Raw genomic sequence first — 15,019 nt, forward strand, 5'->3', positions numbered from 1 at the left:
AGTGCAGGAAGTGCTATAAAAAAGTACCATCCTAACTTGAAGCTGATAATTCAATTTCAAGTGTCCAATATTGAAAAATAAATATAAGGAAAACAATATTTTTATTCTTCAGAAGGCAATGAGAAAACAATAAATACTAAAATATGACAAAAATAGTTTCTGACTTCATAGAAATATGAGAGTATTATTCCAAAATTGTGAATTTTAAATGGCGTATAGTCTTAGGTATGAATTATTTCATTAATAAAACAAGTGATCAGAGTGAGGTGTGGGAGCCTACTCAGACATTTTTTAATACGGTGGGAGGATTCTTGTGCTCCACCCTAGATGAGAATGAATCTACAGCCATTCACACAACTCCTTGTACTCTTCCAGCTTAGCTTTCCACATTAAATACTCACTCTTTGCTGAGTACGCTTTGTATTGCTGCAGTTCCTTATCCTTTACCATGCTATTCTGTTTACCTGGACTACCCTTCCTGTCTTTCATGGTCTGCCAAGTTTTAGCTAATCTTTTAACTCCTAATCAAATTATCTCTTTTCCAAAGAAAAATGAATCCCTTCTTCATATGTGTTTCTTGGATACATTTTACATGGAGGTTTCTGGATAGACTCTGAGCCACCAATAGGCAAAAACTGAACTATTATTTCTGTATTTTTAGCTCTAAGATCATAGCTGCTGGACTGAAAGGATTTGGAGTACTGGCACCTTCCATAAATCTCAATGTTTTTTACATAGGTGCATAGAGAAAAATTTGCACAAAGAACATGTAGATACTAAGTAAGAATAAAAAGATGCATTTTAATCATACTTCTTAGGACATCTCAGATACAGGATAGAAATTCAATTTCTGATTCTTACTTAATTTGTAGAATGGGTTGGTGGAGTGATTGCAAAGATGGCAATAATTATTCCTTTCCTATATCAACACCCCCTTTGTAATTGTGATTTTCTGGCTTCTCTCAACAAAAGGTGACATCTATGCCCCTACTCTATGAACCTGGGATGACCTTGGAACTTGCTTCACCAATGAAATGCATAAGTCATGCTGTGTGAGTCACAAGTCTACACTTCAGAAGGGCTTGGATTCCTCTGCTTCCTCTCTTAGGAATTTGCCCAGCTATCAGGTGAAACATCTTAAGCTAGCCTACTAGAAGCTGCGAGACCATATATACTAGAAACAAGTCATCTCAGCTGGGACCGTCTGAGTCTAGTCAGCCTAAGCTAACCTAACAGCTGTGCAGAGATGTATGCGTGAATGCAGAGAAGACCAGAGAAACAACTCAGCTGAGTCCTGCCCAAATTGCTAATCCACTGAGTTGTGAACTAAATGAATGGTTGTTTAAAGTATCTGTGTTTTGACAACCCCATAAAAAGTGGGCAAAGGGCCAGGCGCGGTGGCTCAAGCCTGTAATCCCAGCACTTTGGGAGGCTGAAGCAGGTGGATCACGAGTTCAGGAGATCGAGACCATCCTGGCTAACATGGCGAAACCCCATCTCTACTAAAAATACAAAAAACTAGCCGGGCGTGGTGGCGGCGCCTGTAGTCCCAGCTACTTGGAGGCTGAGGCAGGAGAATGGCGTGAACCCGGGAGGCGGAGCTTGCAGTGAGCCGAGATCACGCCACTGCACTCCAGCCTAGGCGACAAAGCGAAACTCTGTCTCAAAACAAACAAACAAAAAAAACAAAAGTGGGCAAAGGATGTGAACAGACACTTCTTTTGAGAACGTTCTCAAAAGAAGACATTTATGCATCCAACAAACAAATGAAAAAAAGCTAAACATCACTGACTATTGGAGAAATGCAAATCAAAACCACAATGAGATAACATCTCACAGCATCTGATAATGGCAATTGTTAAAAAGTCAAGAAACAATAGATACTGGTGAGGCTGTGGAGAAATAGGAATGATTTTATATGATTGGTGGGAATGCAAATTAGAGCAACCAACATGGAAGACAGTGTGGCAATTCCTCAGAGATCTAGAACCAGAAATACCATTTGACCCAGCAATCCCATTACTGAGTATATACCCGAAGGAATATAAATCATTCTATAGAGACACATGCACACGTATGTTTACTGCAGCACTATTTACAATAGCAAAGACATGGAACCAACCCAAATGCCCATCAATGATAGACTGGGTAAAGAAAATGTGGTACATATACACCATGGAATACTATGCCGCCATAAAAAAGAATAAGATTATGTCCTTTTCAGGGACATGGATGAAGCTGGAAGCCATCATCCTCAGCAAACTTTTGCACATTTTTAATAGGGGTGTGTGTGTGTGTGTGTGTGTGTGCGCATGTGCTATTGAGATGTCTGAGCTCCTTTTATAATCAGGGTGCTAATTCCTCGTCAGGAGGGTAATTTGCAAATATTTTCTCCCCTTCTGTGGGTTTTCTCTCCACTTTGTTGATTGTTTCCTTTGCTATATGGAAGCTTTTTAGCCTCATATAATCCTATTTGCATATTTTTGGTTTAGTTACCTGTGCTTTGAGATCTTATACAGAAAATCTTTGCCCAGACCAATGGCCTGTAATGTTTCCAAATGTTTTCTTCTAGTAGTTTGATAATTTTAGGTCTTAGATTTAAACGTCTAGACCATTTTCATGTGATTTTTTTGTGTGTCTAGTAAAAGATTATGTTTCAGCTTAATTCTCTGCATATGGATATTCAGTTTTCCTAGTACAATTTATTAAAGAAACTGTTTTTCCCCATTGTATGTTCTTGACGGGTTTGGCAAAGATGAGTTGGCATAAATTTATATCTGGGTTCTTTATTATGTTTCATTGGTCTATGTATCTGTTTTTATGACAGTATGATGCTGATTCAGTTACAATAGCTTTGTAATAAATTCTGAAATCAGGTAGTGTGATGCCTCTAGCTTTGTTCTTTTAGCTCAGCATAGCTTTGGCTATTCTGGCCATTTCTGAACATAGGGTTATGTTAGTCTGTTTTCATGCTGCTGATAGACACCTGAAACTGGGAACAAAAAGAGGTTTAAATGGTCTTACAGTTCCACATTGCTGAGGAAGCTTCAGAATCAAGATGGGAGGCAAAATACATTTCTCATGTCAGCAGCAAGAGAAAAATGAGTAAGAAGCAAAGGTGGAAACCCCTGTTAAAACCATCAGATCTCGTGAAACTTATTCACTATCATGAGAATAGCATGGGAAAGACCAGCCCCCATGATTCAATTACATTCTCCTGGGTCCCTCCCACAACACATGGGAATTCTGAGAGATACAATTCAAATTGAGATTTGTGTGGGATCACAGCTGAACTATATTAAGGGTGTTAAAGTTCCCTATCATTATATTGCACCCTATCTCTCCTTTTAGATTTATTAATGCATGCTTTATATACTTAGGAGCTCCTATGTTGGGTGCATAGATGCTTGTAATTGTTATATTCTCTTACTGAACTGACCCTTTTATCATTATATAGTGACCTTCTTTGTTTTCATAGACTTTTATTTGTAATCATCACTTTATCTAAGTATAGCTACTCCTGCTCTTTAGTGGTTCCCAGTTGCCTGGAATGTATTTTTTTGCACCCCTTCATTTTCGTTTTATGTGTACCTTTATTGATGAAGTGGATTTTGTGCAGGCAGCATATAGTTGGGTTTTCTTTCCTTATTCATTCAGCTTCTCTATAGCTTTTTATTGGAGAATTTAGTCCATTAACATTCAGTGTTATTATTAAGAGTTACTACTGCCATTTCTGGATTGTTTTCTGGTTGTTTTGTAACCCTTTCTTCCTTTCTTTTTTCTCCCTGTCTTTTGTGATTAGTGGTTTTCTCTGGTAGTATGTTTTAATTCATTGCTATTTATTTTTTTGTGACTATATTACAGGTTTTGCATTGTGGTTACCATGTGACTTATAAAAAACATCTTATAAACATAACAAGTTATCTTAAAGAGATTAGTACTTATCTTAGACCACACAGAAAGTAATAGAAATAAAAAAGAAAAATATTCTACACTTTAACATCATACCCCTACGTTTTGACTCTTAGTTTTTTCAACTTATTTTTTTATTATGCATCTCTTAATAGGTTACTATAGCTATAGCAAAATGATATATTTGCATTTTGGGCTTCATACTAGAATTATAAGTGGAATACACACTACAATTCAAATATCAGAGTATTTTAGCTTGTCCATGTGTTTAATTTTACCAGTGAGTTTTATACCTTCAATTTTTTTAAGTTCATTAATTTTTTTCTTTAAGATCGAAGAATTTAATTTACCTTTTAGCACTTCTTGTAAGACAAGTCTGGTGATGCTGAATTCCCTCAGCTGTTACTTGTTTGGGAAAGACTTTATATCACTTTAATATTAGCAGGATAACTGTGCTGGATACAGTATTCTTGAATGGCAGTTCTTTTCTTTTAGCACTTTGAAAATGTCAAGAATATCATTCTGCTCCCTCTTGGCCTATATGTTTTTTGTTGAAAATTCTGTTGCCAGATGAGTTGGAGCTTCTTTATATGTTATTCGCTTCTTTTCTCTTGCTGCTTTTAGTATCTTCTCTTTGTCTTTGACTTTTAAGAATTTGATTAATTTATGGTTTGGGGCAGTCTCATTTGGGTCTAATCTGTTGGTATTCTCTGCCCATCCTGTACCTGGATTTTTAAATCTTTATTGAATTTTGAGAAGTGCACTCTTATTACTTATTTGAATAAGCTGTTCACCTTGTGCTCTTACTCAACTCCTTCTTGAACACCACTAATTCTTATATTTGGTATTTTGATCTAATTTTCTGTATCTTGTAGGTGATCTTTGTTACTTTTCAATTTTTCTTTTTCTCCTCTGTGTATTTTTAAATGGCCTGTCTTCAAGATCACTGATTCTTTCCTCTGCTTGATCCACTTTGCTGTTGAGATCCTTTAATGAATTTTTCAGTCTAGCAAATGTATTTTCTAAGTTCCAAAATTTCTGTTTGACTTTTTAAAATACTTCAATCTCTTTGTTAAATTTCTGTGATTAATTTCAGAATTACTTTTCTGTGTTATCTTGGAGATCACTGAGTTTTCTTAAAACGGCAGTTTTGAATTCTTGGTCAGAGAGTCCACATATCACTGTCTCTTTAGGGTCAGTCACTGATTCTTTGCTTTGTTCATTGGGAAGATTATGATTCCCTGTTTGCTGTTGTTTCTTGTGGACATATACCTATGTCTTTGCATTGAAGGATTAATTATTTATTCCAGTCTTCTGTCTGGCTGATTTTGTTTTTTATGAAATATATTTGCTGAGAGCTTGTTTACCACTAGATCATTGCCTCCTTTTTGGCTCTAGGTGGCAGCTTAAGCCCAGGTTCACTTCAGCTCTAGGAAAGGATAGGAGCATTGGCCTTCCTCACTGCGGAAGCTCTGGAAGGGGATACCCAGCAGTGTGGGAAAACTGGAACGGGTTTGTGTCCAGAAGACTTGTGGAATAAATCTCCTACAGCGTGGTGATGCTGAACAGCCACTCTGATTGGGCATGTCCTTTGACTGAGTTATAGAGTTGAAGTTCTAGGACTGGGGATGGTAATCCCACCTTCCCTTTTTGTCTCCCCTGTCCTCAGTGATGCTTAAAGGATTCACAATGCTTCCTGTGGGTTAAGGCATGAGCAGATTTCCTGCCAGCAAACTCAGGATTGTGGGACAACACCATCTTGAGGTGGCTGTCCACCTGAATTCATTTTGTCCACTTCAAAAATTTTGAGTTGGAGGAAAATTTTCCTGGAGCTTAGTACTGGGCAGATTAGGGGGAGGGGCATCACAGATATGCAGGTTAGATTCTTTTACTGTCTACTTGGGGTTTTTCACTTCTCTGTGGCCCTGGGAACTGTCTCATCTTCATATTTGAATTGTCCACTATTGCTAGTGATGATTTTGGTGCTGTATATTAGTTTTTGGTTTTCTGTGGTGGGTAGTGAAACTAACTTGCTTTTATTTTGCCATATGAAACCAGAAGCCAGTCTTTTCACTTTCTTGAAAATGTCTCTTTATGAAAAAAAAGGTAGTAATTTTGATGCAGCCTTCAATTTATCTGTATTTTGTTTTGATGCTTGGGCTTTTGGTGTCGTATTTTAAGAATCTTAAACCAATTTAAGGTTATGATGATTTAACCCTATGTTTTCTTCTAAGGGCTTATAGTTTTAACAGTCAAATTTAGCTTGTTGAATCATTTTGAGTTAATTGTTATATATGGTGTAAGATAGAAATTCAACTGTATTCTTTAATTCTGCTGTCCCAGCACAATTTGTTGAAGAGATTCTCCTTTTACCTTTGAACAGTCTTGGCACTCTTGCTGAAAATCAATTGGCTATAGAGGTATGAGTTTATTTATGGACTCTTGATTTTTTCCTTTGGCCTATATATTCCTCCTTAGGCCACTACAACACTGTTTTGATTGCTAGAGCTTTGCAGTAATTTGAAATTGAGGAGTATGAATCTTCCAACTTTGTTCTTTTTTAAAAGATTGTTTTGGTTATTCAGGTCTCCTTTCAATTTCAAATAAATTTGAGAACTTCATTAAATCTGTAGATCATTTTGTGCAGTATTGGCGTATTAGCAGTATTAGATTATTGAATTTGTGAACACAAAATGTCTCTTCATTTGCTCAGATCTTTAATTTCTTTTAGCAATGTTTTGCAGTTTTTAGTGTACAGATCTTTCACCTCCTTGGTTGCATTTATTCCTAGGAATTTTATTCTTTTGGATGCTATTGTAAATGGAAATGTCCTTTCGTATGTTAAGGCTAACCCCTTATATTCTTAATTTTTCTGAATGTTTTAATCATAAAAGGGTATTGAATTTTGCCAAATGCCTTTCTCTGCATCAATTGAAATGATTATGATTTTTCTTCTGCTTTGCTCTATTTTTGTGGTGCATTGGGTTGATTATCTCATGTTGAACAAACTTTGCATTCCTGGGAAAAATTCTACTTGTTCATATTCTTTCAATATGCTGTTTAATTTTGTTTTCTGGTATGTTATTGAGAAATTTTGCGTGTATATTCATAAAGAATGTTTACCTGTAATTTTCCTTTCTTGTGATGTCTTTATCTGGCTTTGATAATGAGGTAATGTATGAGGTAATGCTGACCTCATACAATGAGCTAAGTATTTTCTCTTTTTTCATTTTTTTAAAGAGTTTGAAAAGAATTGGTCTTAATTCTTTTTAAAATGTTTGTAGAATTTACTAGTGAAGACTTTGGATCCTTGACTCTTTTTGTTCAGAGGTTTATTTTATTATTATTGATTAAATCTACTTATTTGTTACAGGTCTGCCAATATTTTCAATTTCTTTTTTAGTCATTCAAATTTGTACATTTCTAGGAACATTCTCATTTCATCTAGTTTATGTAATTTGTTGGTATGTAATTGCTCATCATTTTTTCCTCATAATTTTTTAAAATTTCTGTAAAGTCAGTAGAAATGTCCCCACTTACATTCTTATTTTATTTGTTTGCATAAACTCTCTCTCTTTTTCTTTTCAGTCCCGCTAGGGGTTTGTCAAATTGCTGATTTTTTTCAAAGAACCAACATTTGCTATTATCGATTTTCTCTATTGTGTTTCTACTACCTATTTCATTTATTTCCACTGTTATCTTATTATTATTTTTTTCCTTGCTAGCTTTGGCTTGCAGGAAAAATTTTTCAAAATTGTCAAGTTGTAAAGTCAAACTATTGAGATGATTTTTAATGTGAGCACTTATAGCTATAAATTTTTCTTTAATGATTGCTGTCTATGCATGTTACAAGTTTTATTATGCTGTGCTTCATTTTTATTTACCTCAATTACTTCCTAATTTCTCTTGAATTTCTTTAACTCATTGGGTATTTAAGGCTATGTTGTCTAATTTCCAGATATTTGTGGATTTTCCAGTTTTCCTTCTGTTAACAATTTTAACTTAAGTTCATTGTATTTGAAAAAGATGCTCTATATAATTTTAATGTTTTCAAATTTATTGAGACTTGTTTTGTGGATTAACATATAGACTATCCTGGAGAATGTTCCATATGCACTTGAGAATGTATATTCTTCTACTGGTGAGAAGAATGTTTTAGAAATGTCTTTTAGGTATGGTGATATATATTAATAGTATCATATACTATACTATTTTTGATCTGTATTGGCCCATCTAGATCATCTGTCTATTATTTAAGGTGGGTATATAAAATCTCTACATATTATTTTAGAAAAGTCTATCTCTTCCTCTAGTTTTGTCAACATTTGCTTCATATGTATTAGGGCTTTATTATTTGATATATATATATTTACAATTGTCATATCTTCTTGAAAAATTGACCCTTTAACCAACATATAGGGTAGTTCTCTCTTGTAGAAGTTTTGCTTATGTCTGATTTTCTGAATTGAGTATAGCTACTCTAGCTCTCTTTTGATTATAATTTGCATAAACATATTTTCTGTCCTTTCACTTTCAACCTATTTGTGTCTTTGGAGCTAAAGTGAATGTCTTATAGACCTCATATAGTTGGATCCTTTTTAAAAGTCCATTCTACAAATCTCTGCCTTTTGATTAGAGTGCTTAATCCACTTCCATTTAAATTAATTACTGGTGAGGAAAAACTGCCATTTTGCAATTTATTTTCTCTGTGGTTTTTACCTTTGTTTTCCTTCATATCCTCTGTCGTCATTTTTTTTTGTGTTTAGTTGATTGTAGTAAAGTATTTTGAATCATTCTCTGTTCTTTTTGTGTCTGTTTTAAAATATATGTTTACTATTGTGGTAACCATGGGGGCTGTCTTTAATATCCTATGTTTATAGGATATAGTTTGAATTAATACCAACATAATTTCAATAGTAGACAAAAACTCTGTTCTAATACATATTTGCTCACCCCCTTGTGTTGTAGTTGTCAAAAATTGCATCTTATAGATTGTATGTATAATAATATATATTTATTATTATTTTTATGCATTTGACTTTTAAATTATTTAGAAAATAAAAAAGTTGAATTGCAAACCAAAAATATAAGAATACTAGCTTTTATATTTGCCCATTTAGATGCTTTTATTGGAATTCTTTCTTTATTCATAAAGAATCAAATTACATTCTTAGAGTTCTTTCATTTGAACCTAAAGGTCTCATTTGCCATTTCTTCCTCAGCTCTTGTTTATCTGGGAATGTCTTCATTTCTCTCCATATGAAGCACAGTTTTGCTACATATAAAATTATCGGTTGACAGTTTTTTCTTTCTTTCTTTTAGCACCTTAAATATGCCATTCCACTGTCTCTCCCACCATGGTTTCTGTTGAGAGATGGGCTTTTAATTTTATGAAGTCTGTCTCATGTTACTTCTCTGTTGCTGCTTTCAAGAATTTCTTGTAGGTTTTGCTTTTGATTAGAGTATGTCTCAGGATGGATCTTTTTTTTTTTTTTTTTTTTTTTTTCTCCAGTTTATATGTCTTTAATTTCTTCTTGCTCCATTTCAGTGCCTATGACTTCCAATGCAATGTTGAATAGAATGATGAGTACGGACATCCTTGTCTTATTCCTGATCTTAGGGGGAAAATGTTCAGTCTTTTTTTTTTTTTTTTTTAATTTATTTATTATTATTAAACTTCAAGTTGTAGGGTACATGTGCACAATGTGCAGGTTTGCTACATATGTATACTTGTGCCATGTTGGTGTGCTGCACCCATCAACTCGTCATTTACATCAGGTATAACTCCCAATGCAATCCCTCCCCCCTCCCCCCTCCCCATGATAGGCCCCGGTGTGTGATGTTCCCCTTCCCGAGTCCAAGTGATCTCATTGTTCAGTTCCCACCTACGAGTGAGAACATGCGGTGTTTGGTTTTCTGTTCTTGTGATAGTTTGCTAAGAATGATGGTTTCCAGCTGCATCCATGTCCCTACAAAGGACACAAACTCATCCTTTTTTATGGCTGCATAGTATTCCATGGTGTATATGTGCCACATTTTCTTAATCCAATCTGTCACTGATGGACATTTGGGTTGATTCCAAGTCTTTGCTATTGTGAATAGTGCTGCAATAAACATACGTGTGCATGTGTCCTTATAGCAGCATAATTTATAATCCTTTGGGTATATACCCAGTAATGGGATGGCTGGGTCATATGGTACATCTAGTTCTAGATCCTTGAGGAATTGCCATACTGTTTTCCATAATGGTTGAACTAGTTTACAATCCCACCAACAGTGTAAAAGTGTTCCTATTTCTCCACATCCTCTCCAGCACCTGTTGTTTCCTGACTTTTGAATGATCGCCATTCTAACTGGTGTGAGATGGTATCTCATTGTGGTTTTGATTTGCATTTCTCTGATGGCCAGTGATGAGCATTTTTTAATGTGTCTGTTGGCTGTATGAATGTCTTCTTTTGAGAAATGTCTGTTCATATCCTTTGCCCACTTTTGGATGGGGTTGTTTGTTTTTTTCTTGTAAATTTGTTTGAGTTCTTTGTAGGTTCTGGATAATCGGAAGTAAAGCACTCCTCAGCAAATGTACAAGAACAGAAATTATAACAAACTGTCTCTCAGACCACAGTGCAATCAAATTAGAACTCAGGACTAAGAAACTCAATCAAAACCGCTCAACTACATGGAAACTGAACAACCTGCTCCTGAATGACTACTGGGTACATAACGAAATGAAGGCAGAAATAAAGATGTTCTTTGAAACCAATGAGAACAAAGATACAACATACCAGAATCTCTGGGACACATTTAAAGCAGTGTGTAGAGGGAAATTTATAGCACTAAATGCCCACAAGAGAAAGCAGGAAAGATCTAAAATTGACACTCTAACATCGCAATTAAAAGAACTAGAGAAGCAAGAGCAAACACATTCGAAAGCTAGCAGAAGGCAAGAAATAACTAAGATCAGAGCAGAACTGAAGGAGATAGAGACACAAAAAACCCTCCAAAAAATCAATGAATCCAGGAGTTGGTTTTTTGAAAAGATCAACAAAATTGACAGACCACTAGCAAGACTAATAAAGAAGAAAAGAGAGAAGAATCAAATCGACGCAATTAAAAATGATAAAGGGGATATCACCACCGACCCCACAGAAATACAAACTACCATCAGAGAATACTATAAACACCTCTACGCAAATAAACTGGAAAATCTAGAAGAAATGGATAATTTCCTGGACACTTACACTCTTCCAAGACTAAACCAGGAAGAAGTTGAATCCCTGAATAGACCAATAGTAGGCTCTGAAATTGAGGCAATAATTAATAGCCTACCAACCAAAAAAAGTCCAGGACCAGATGGATTCACAGCTGAATTCTACCAGAGGTACAAGGAGGAGCTGGTACCATTCCTTCTGAAACTATTCCAATCAATAGAAAAAGAGGGAATCCTCCCTAACTCATTTTATGAGGCCAACATCATCCTGATACCAAAGCCTGGCAGAGACACAACAAAAAAAGAGAATTTTAGACCAATATCCCTGATGAACATCGATGCAAAAATCCTCAATAAAATACTGGCAAACCGGATTCAGCAGCACATCAAAAAGCTTATCCACCATGATCAAGTGGGCTTCATCCCTGGGATGCAAGGCTGGTTCAACATTCGCAAATCAATAAACATAATCCAGCATATAAACAGAACCAAAGACAAGAACCACATCATTATCTCAATAGATGCAGAAAAGGCTTTTGACAAAATTCAACAGCCCTTCATGCTAAAAACGCTCAATAAATTCGGTATTGATGGAACATACCTCAAAATAATAAGAGCTATTTATGACAAACCCACAGCCAATATCATACTGAATGGGCAAAAACTGGAAAAATTCCCTTTGAAAACTGGCACAAGACAGGGATGCCCTCTCTCACCACTCCTATTCAACATAGTGTTGGAAGTTCTGGCTAGGGCAATCAGGCAAGAGAAAGAAATCAAGGGGATTCAGTTAGGAAAAGAAGAAGTCAAATTGTCCCTGTTTGCAGACGACATGATTGTATATTTAGAAAACCCCATTGTCTCAGCCCAAAATCTCCTTAAGCTGATCAGCAACTTCAGCAAAGTCTCAGGATACAAAATTAATGTGCAAAAATCACAAGCATTCTTATACACCAGTGACAGTCAAACAGAGAGCCAAATCAGGAATGAACTTCCATTCACAATTGTTTCAAAGAGAATAAAATACCTAGGAATCCAACTTACAAGGGATGTAAAGGACATCTTCAAGGAGAACTACAAACCACTGCTCAGTGAAATCAAAGAGGACACAAACAAATGGAAGAACATACCATGCTCATGGATAGGAAGAATCAATATCGTGAAAATGGCCATACTGCCCAAGGTAATTTATAGATTCAATGCCATCCCCATCAAGCTACCAATGAGCTTCTTCACAGAATTGGAAAAAACTGCTTTAAAGTTCATATGGAACCAAAAAAGAGCCCGCATCTCCAAGACAATCCTAAGTCAAAAGAACAAAGCTGGAGGCATCACGCTACCTGACTTCAAACTATACTACAAGACTACAGTAACCAAAACAGCATGGTACTGGTACCAAAACAGAGATATAGACCAATGGAACAGAACAGAGTCCTCAGAAATAATACCACACATCTACAGCCATCTGATCTTTGACAAACCTGAGAGAAACAAGAAATGGGGAAAGGATTCCCTATTTAATAAATGGTGCTGGGAAAACTGGCTAGCCATAAGTAGAAAGCTGAAACTGGATCCTTTCCTTACTCCTTATACGAAAATTAATTCAAGATGGATTAGAGACTTAAATGTTAGACCTAATACCATAAAAATCCTAGAGGAAAACCTAGGTAGTACCATTCAGGACATAGGCATGGGCAAAGACTTCATGTCTAAAACACCAAAAGCAACGGCAGCAAAAGCCAAAATTGACAAATGGGATCTCATCAAACTAAAGAGCTTCTGCACAGCAAAAGAAACTACCATCAGAGTGAGCAGGCAACCTACAGAATGGGAGGATGGATCTTTTTAGGTTTATCAGAGTGGAGGGACTAAGTTTCTTGAATTTATAGATTTAAACCTTTTATCAGGTTTTGGGAGTTTATGGCCATTCCTTCAAATATTGTTCCTGCACATTTCTCTCTCTTTCCTTCTGGGTTTCCCATTATGCACATGTTAGTATACTTGATAGTGTTCTATGGGTTCTGTAGGTTTTTTACTTTATTTATTCTTTTTTGCTCTTCAAATTGGATCATGTCAACTTTGCTATCTTCAAATTCATGATTCTTTCTTTTGACTCTTCAAATTTACCTGCTTAACCTCTCTTATTTTAGTTACGGTACTCTTGGAACTCTTCAGTTCCAGTATATCTATATCGGTTTTCTTATTTCCTTTGGCTTTTGTCCATATCTATCTCCAATTTAGCTCTGAATATACTGATAGTTGACAAAGTCTTCATCTACTAATTCCAACATCTAGGTTTCCTCAAGGGCAGTCTCTCTCAATTTATTTTGTTCCCTTGAATGGGTCCTGTTTCTTTGTATACTTTGTGATTTTTTGTTGTTGTTGTTTACAACTGGGCGTTTGAGTATCATATTGTGGTAATATTGTATTATAAATATCATATTGTGTAAATCAGCTCCCTCTCCTCTAGAGTTTGCTTTGTTTGGATTGTTGATAGTTGTGGTCATCCATTTGTTTATCGACTTTCCCCAACTATATTATTTGTTCATAGTCTGTCTTTTTTTTTTTTTTTTTTTTTTTTGGTTATTTGGGGTCTCTTATGCCTATTTTATTTTAGCTTGTGTTTGGAAAGTGCTTTGACAGATATATATATATAAATTTTTAAACATGATGAGCCAAGCAAGCAAAAACATCTCTCCCAGTCTTTGCATGTCCGCTTTGTATTGGAACACTCCTTCAACACTTAGTCGGTACTGCACTGAGCCTAAATATATGATAGATATGAAAGCTTAGCCTCTTTTCAGGTCTTTTTTTTAAATTATGAGGTCTTGCCCTGGACATGTCTGTGGCTTTCTAAATTCTCTAGTGTACCTGGGTGCTTTCGAATGCCCTAACTTTCCAAATAAACTCTTCCTAGCTTTTCTTCCCATGTTTTTGATAGTCTATTAAATGTCTCAACTGTTATCTTTTGTCCCAGGCCACTACTGGTTTTTCATTAGCCTTACAATGTTTTCAGGTATTGTTTACCAACTTTCCTTCCTGAATAAGTTCCATGTTAGGCAAAACAGAGATGACACCTTTGGTCAATCCTTCAGGTATCCCCCAGGCAAGTTAGGACAGACATATTGAATAATCTGTGAATAAGGTATTTTCTGCTTTCCCTGGAAACACAGACTAGGTTCCACATTAGGAATTGGGCCTACAATCTTCAAGACTGCTGTTGAACTTGGGAGAGAATGAAGTAAGTTAAATGCCACAAAGCTTTTCTACCATTTAACAGTTGCCTTTACTTGATTTAGTACTTACTGAGTTGCTACAAATCTTTGACTGTTTTCTGTAGTTCTAGCAAAGTTAGTTCTGACAGTTTCTGCTTGGTTCTCAATGTTTCTGTGGAAAGAAGGAAGCTTAAAGTTGCTTACTCTGATATTTTGTTTATTTACCACGGGAGCAGTAGTTTTCCCACGTATTTTTGAAATTACTGCCAATCTACAGGGGCAAAAAATAGTATCTCATTGTTTCTATCGTTATTTCTCTAATAATTTGTTAGGTTGTGTCTCTCTTCATAAGTTTCTTAGGCACTTTGCTGGGAATTTAGGTTTTTTGTTTCTTACTGGTTTGTAGGTTTTCTTTAGATAGTCTTCAAATGAATTCTTTGTTATATATGTTGTAATTATTTTCTTCTCCCTTCCATTTTATTTTAATACTGTTTATGATGCCTACACTAAAAAATGTTTATAATTTTTATATAGTTAAGCTCAATAATATTTTCCTTTATGGCTTTTGAGTTTTATGCCTTGCTTAATAAGGCCTTTCCTAAAAATATTTTCTAGAGTAAATCTAATTCATATATTAGCTTACTAAATATTATTTAAATTAAAAAATTTATTAAAATCTTTGAAT

The sequence above is a fragment of the Chlorocebus sabaeus genome, chromosome 15 (genome assembly GCF_047675955.1).
Source record: "Chlorocebus sabaeus isolate Y175 chromosome 15, mChlSab1.0.hap1, whole genome shotgun sequence".
NCBI classification, from domain to species: domain Eukaryota; kingdom Metazoa; phylum Chordata; class Mammalia; order Primates; family Cercopithecidae; genus Chlorocebus; species Chlorocebus sabaeus.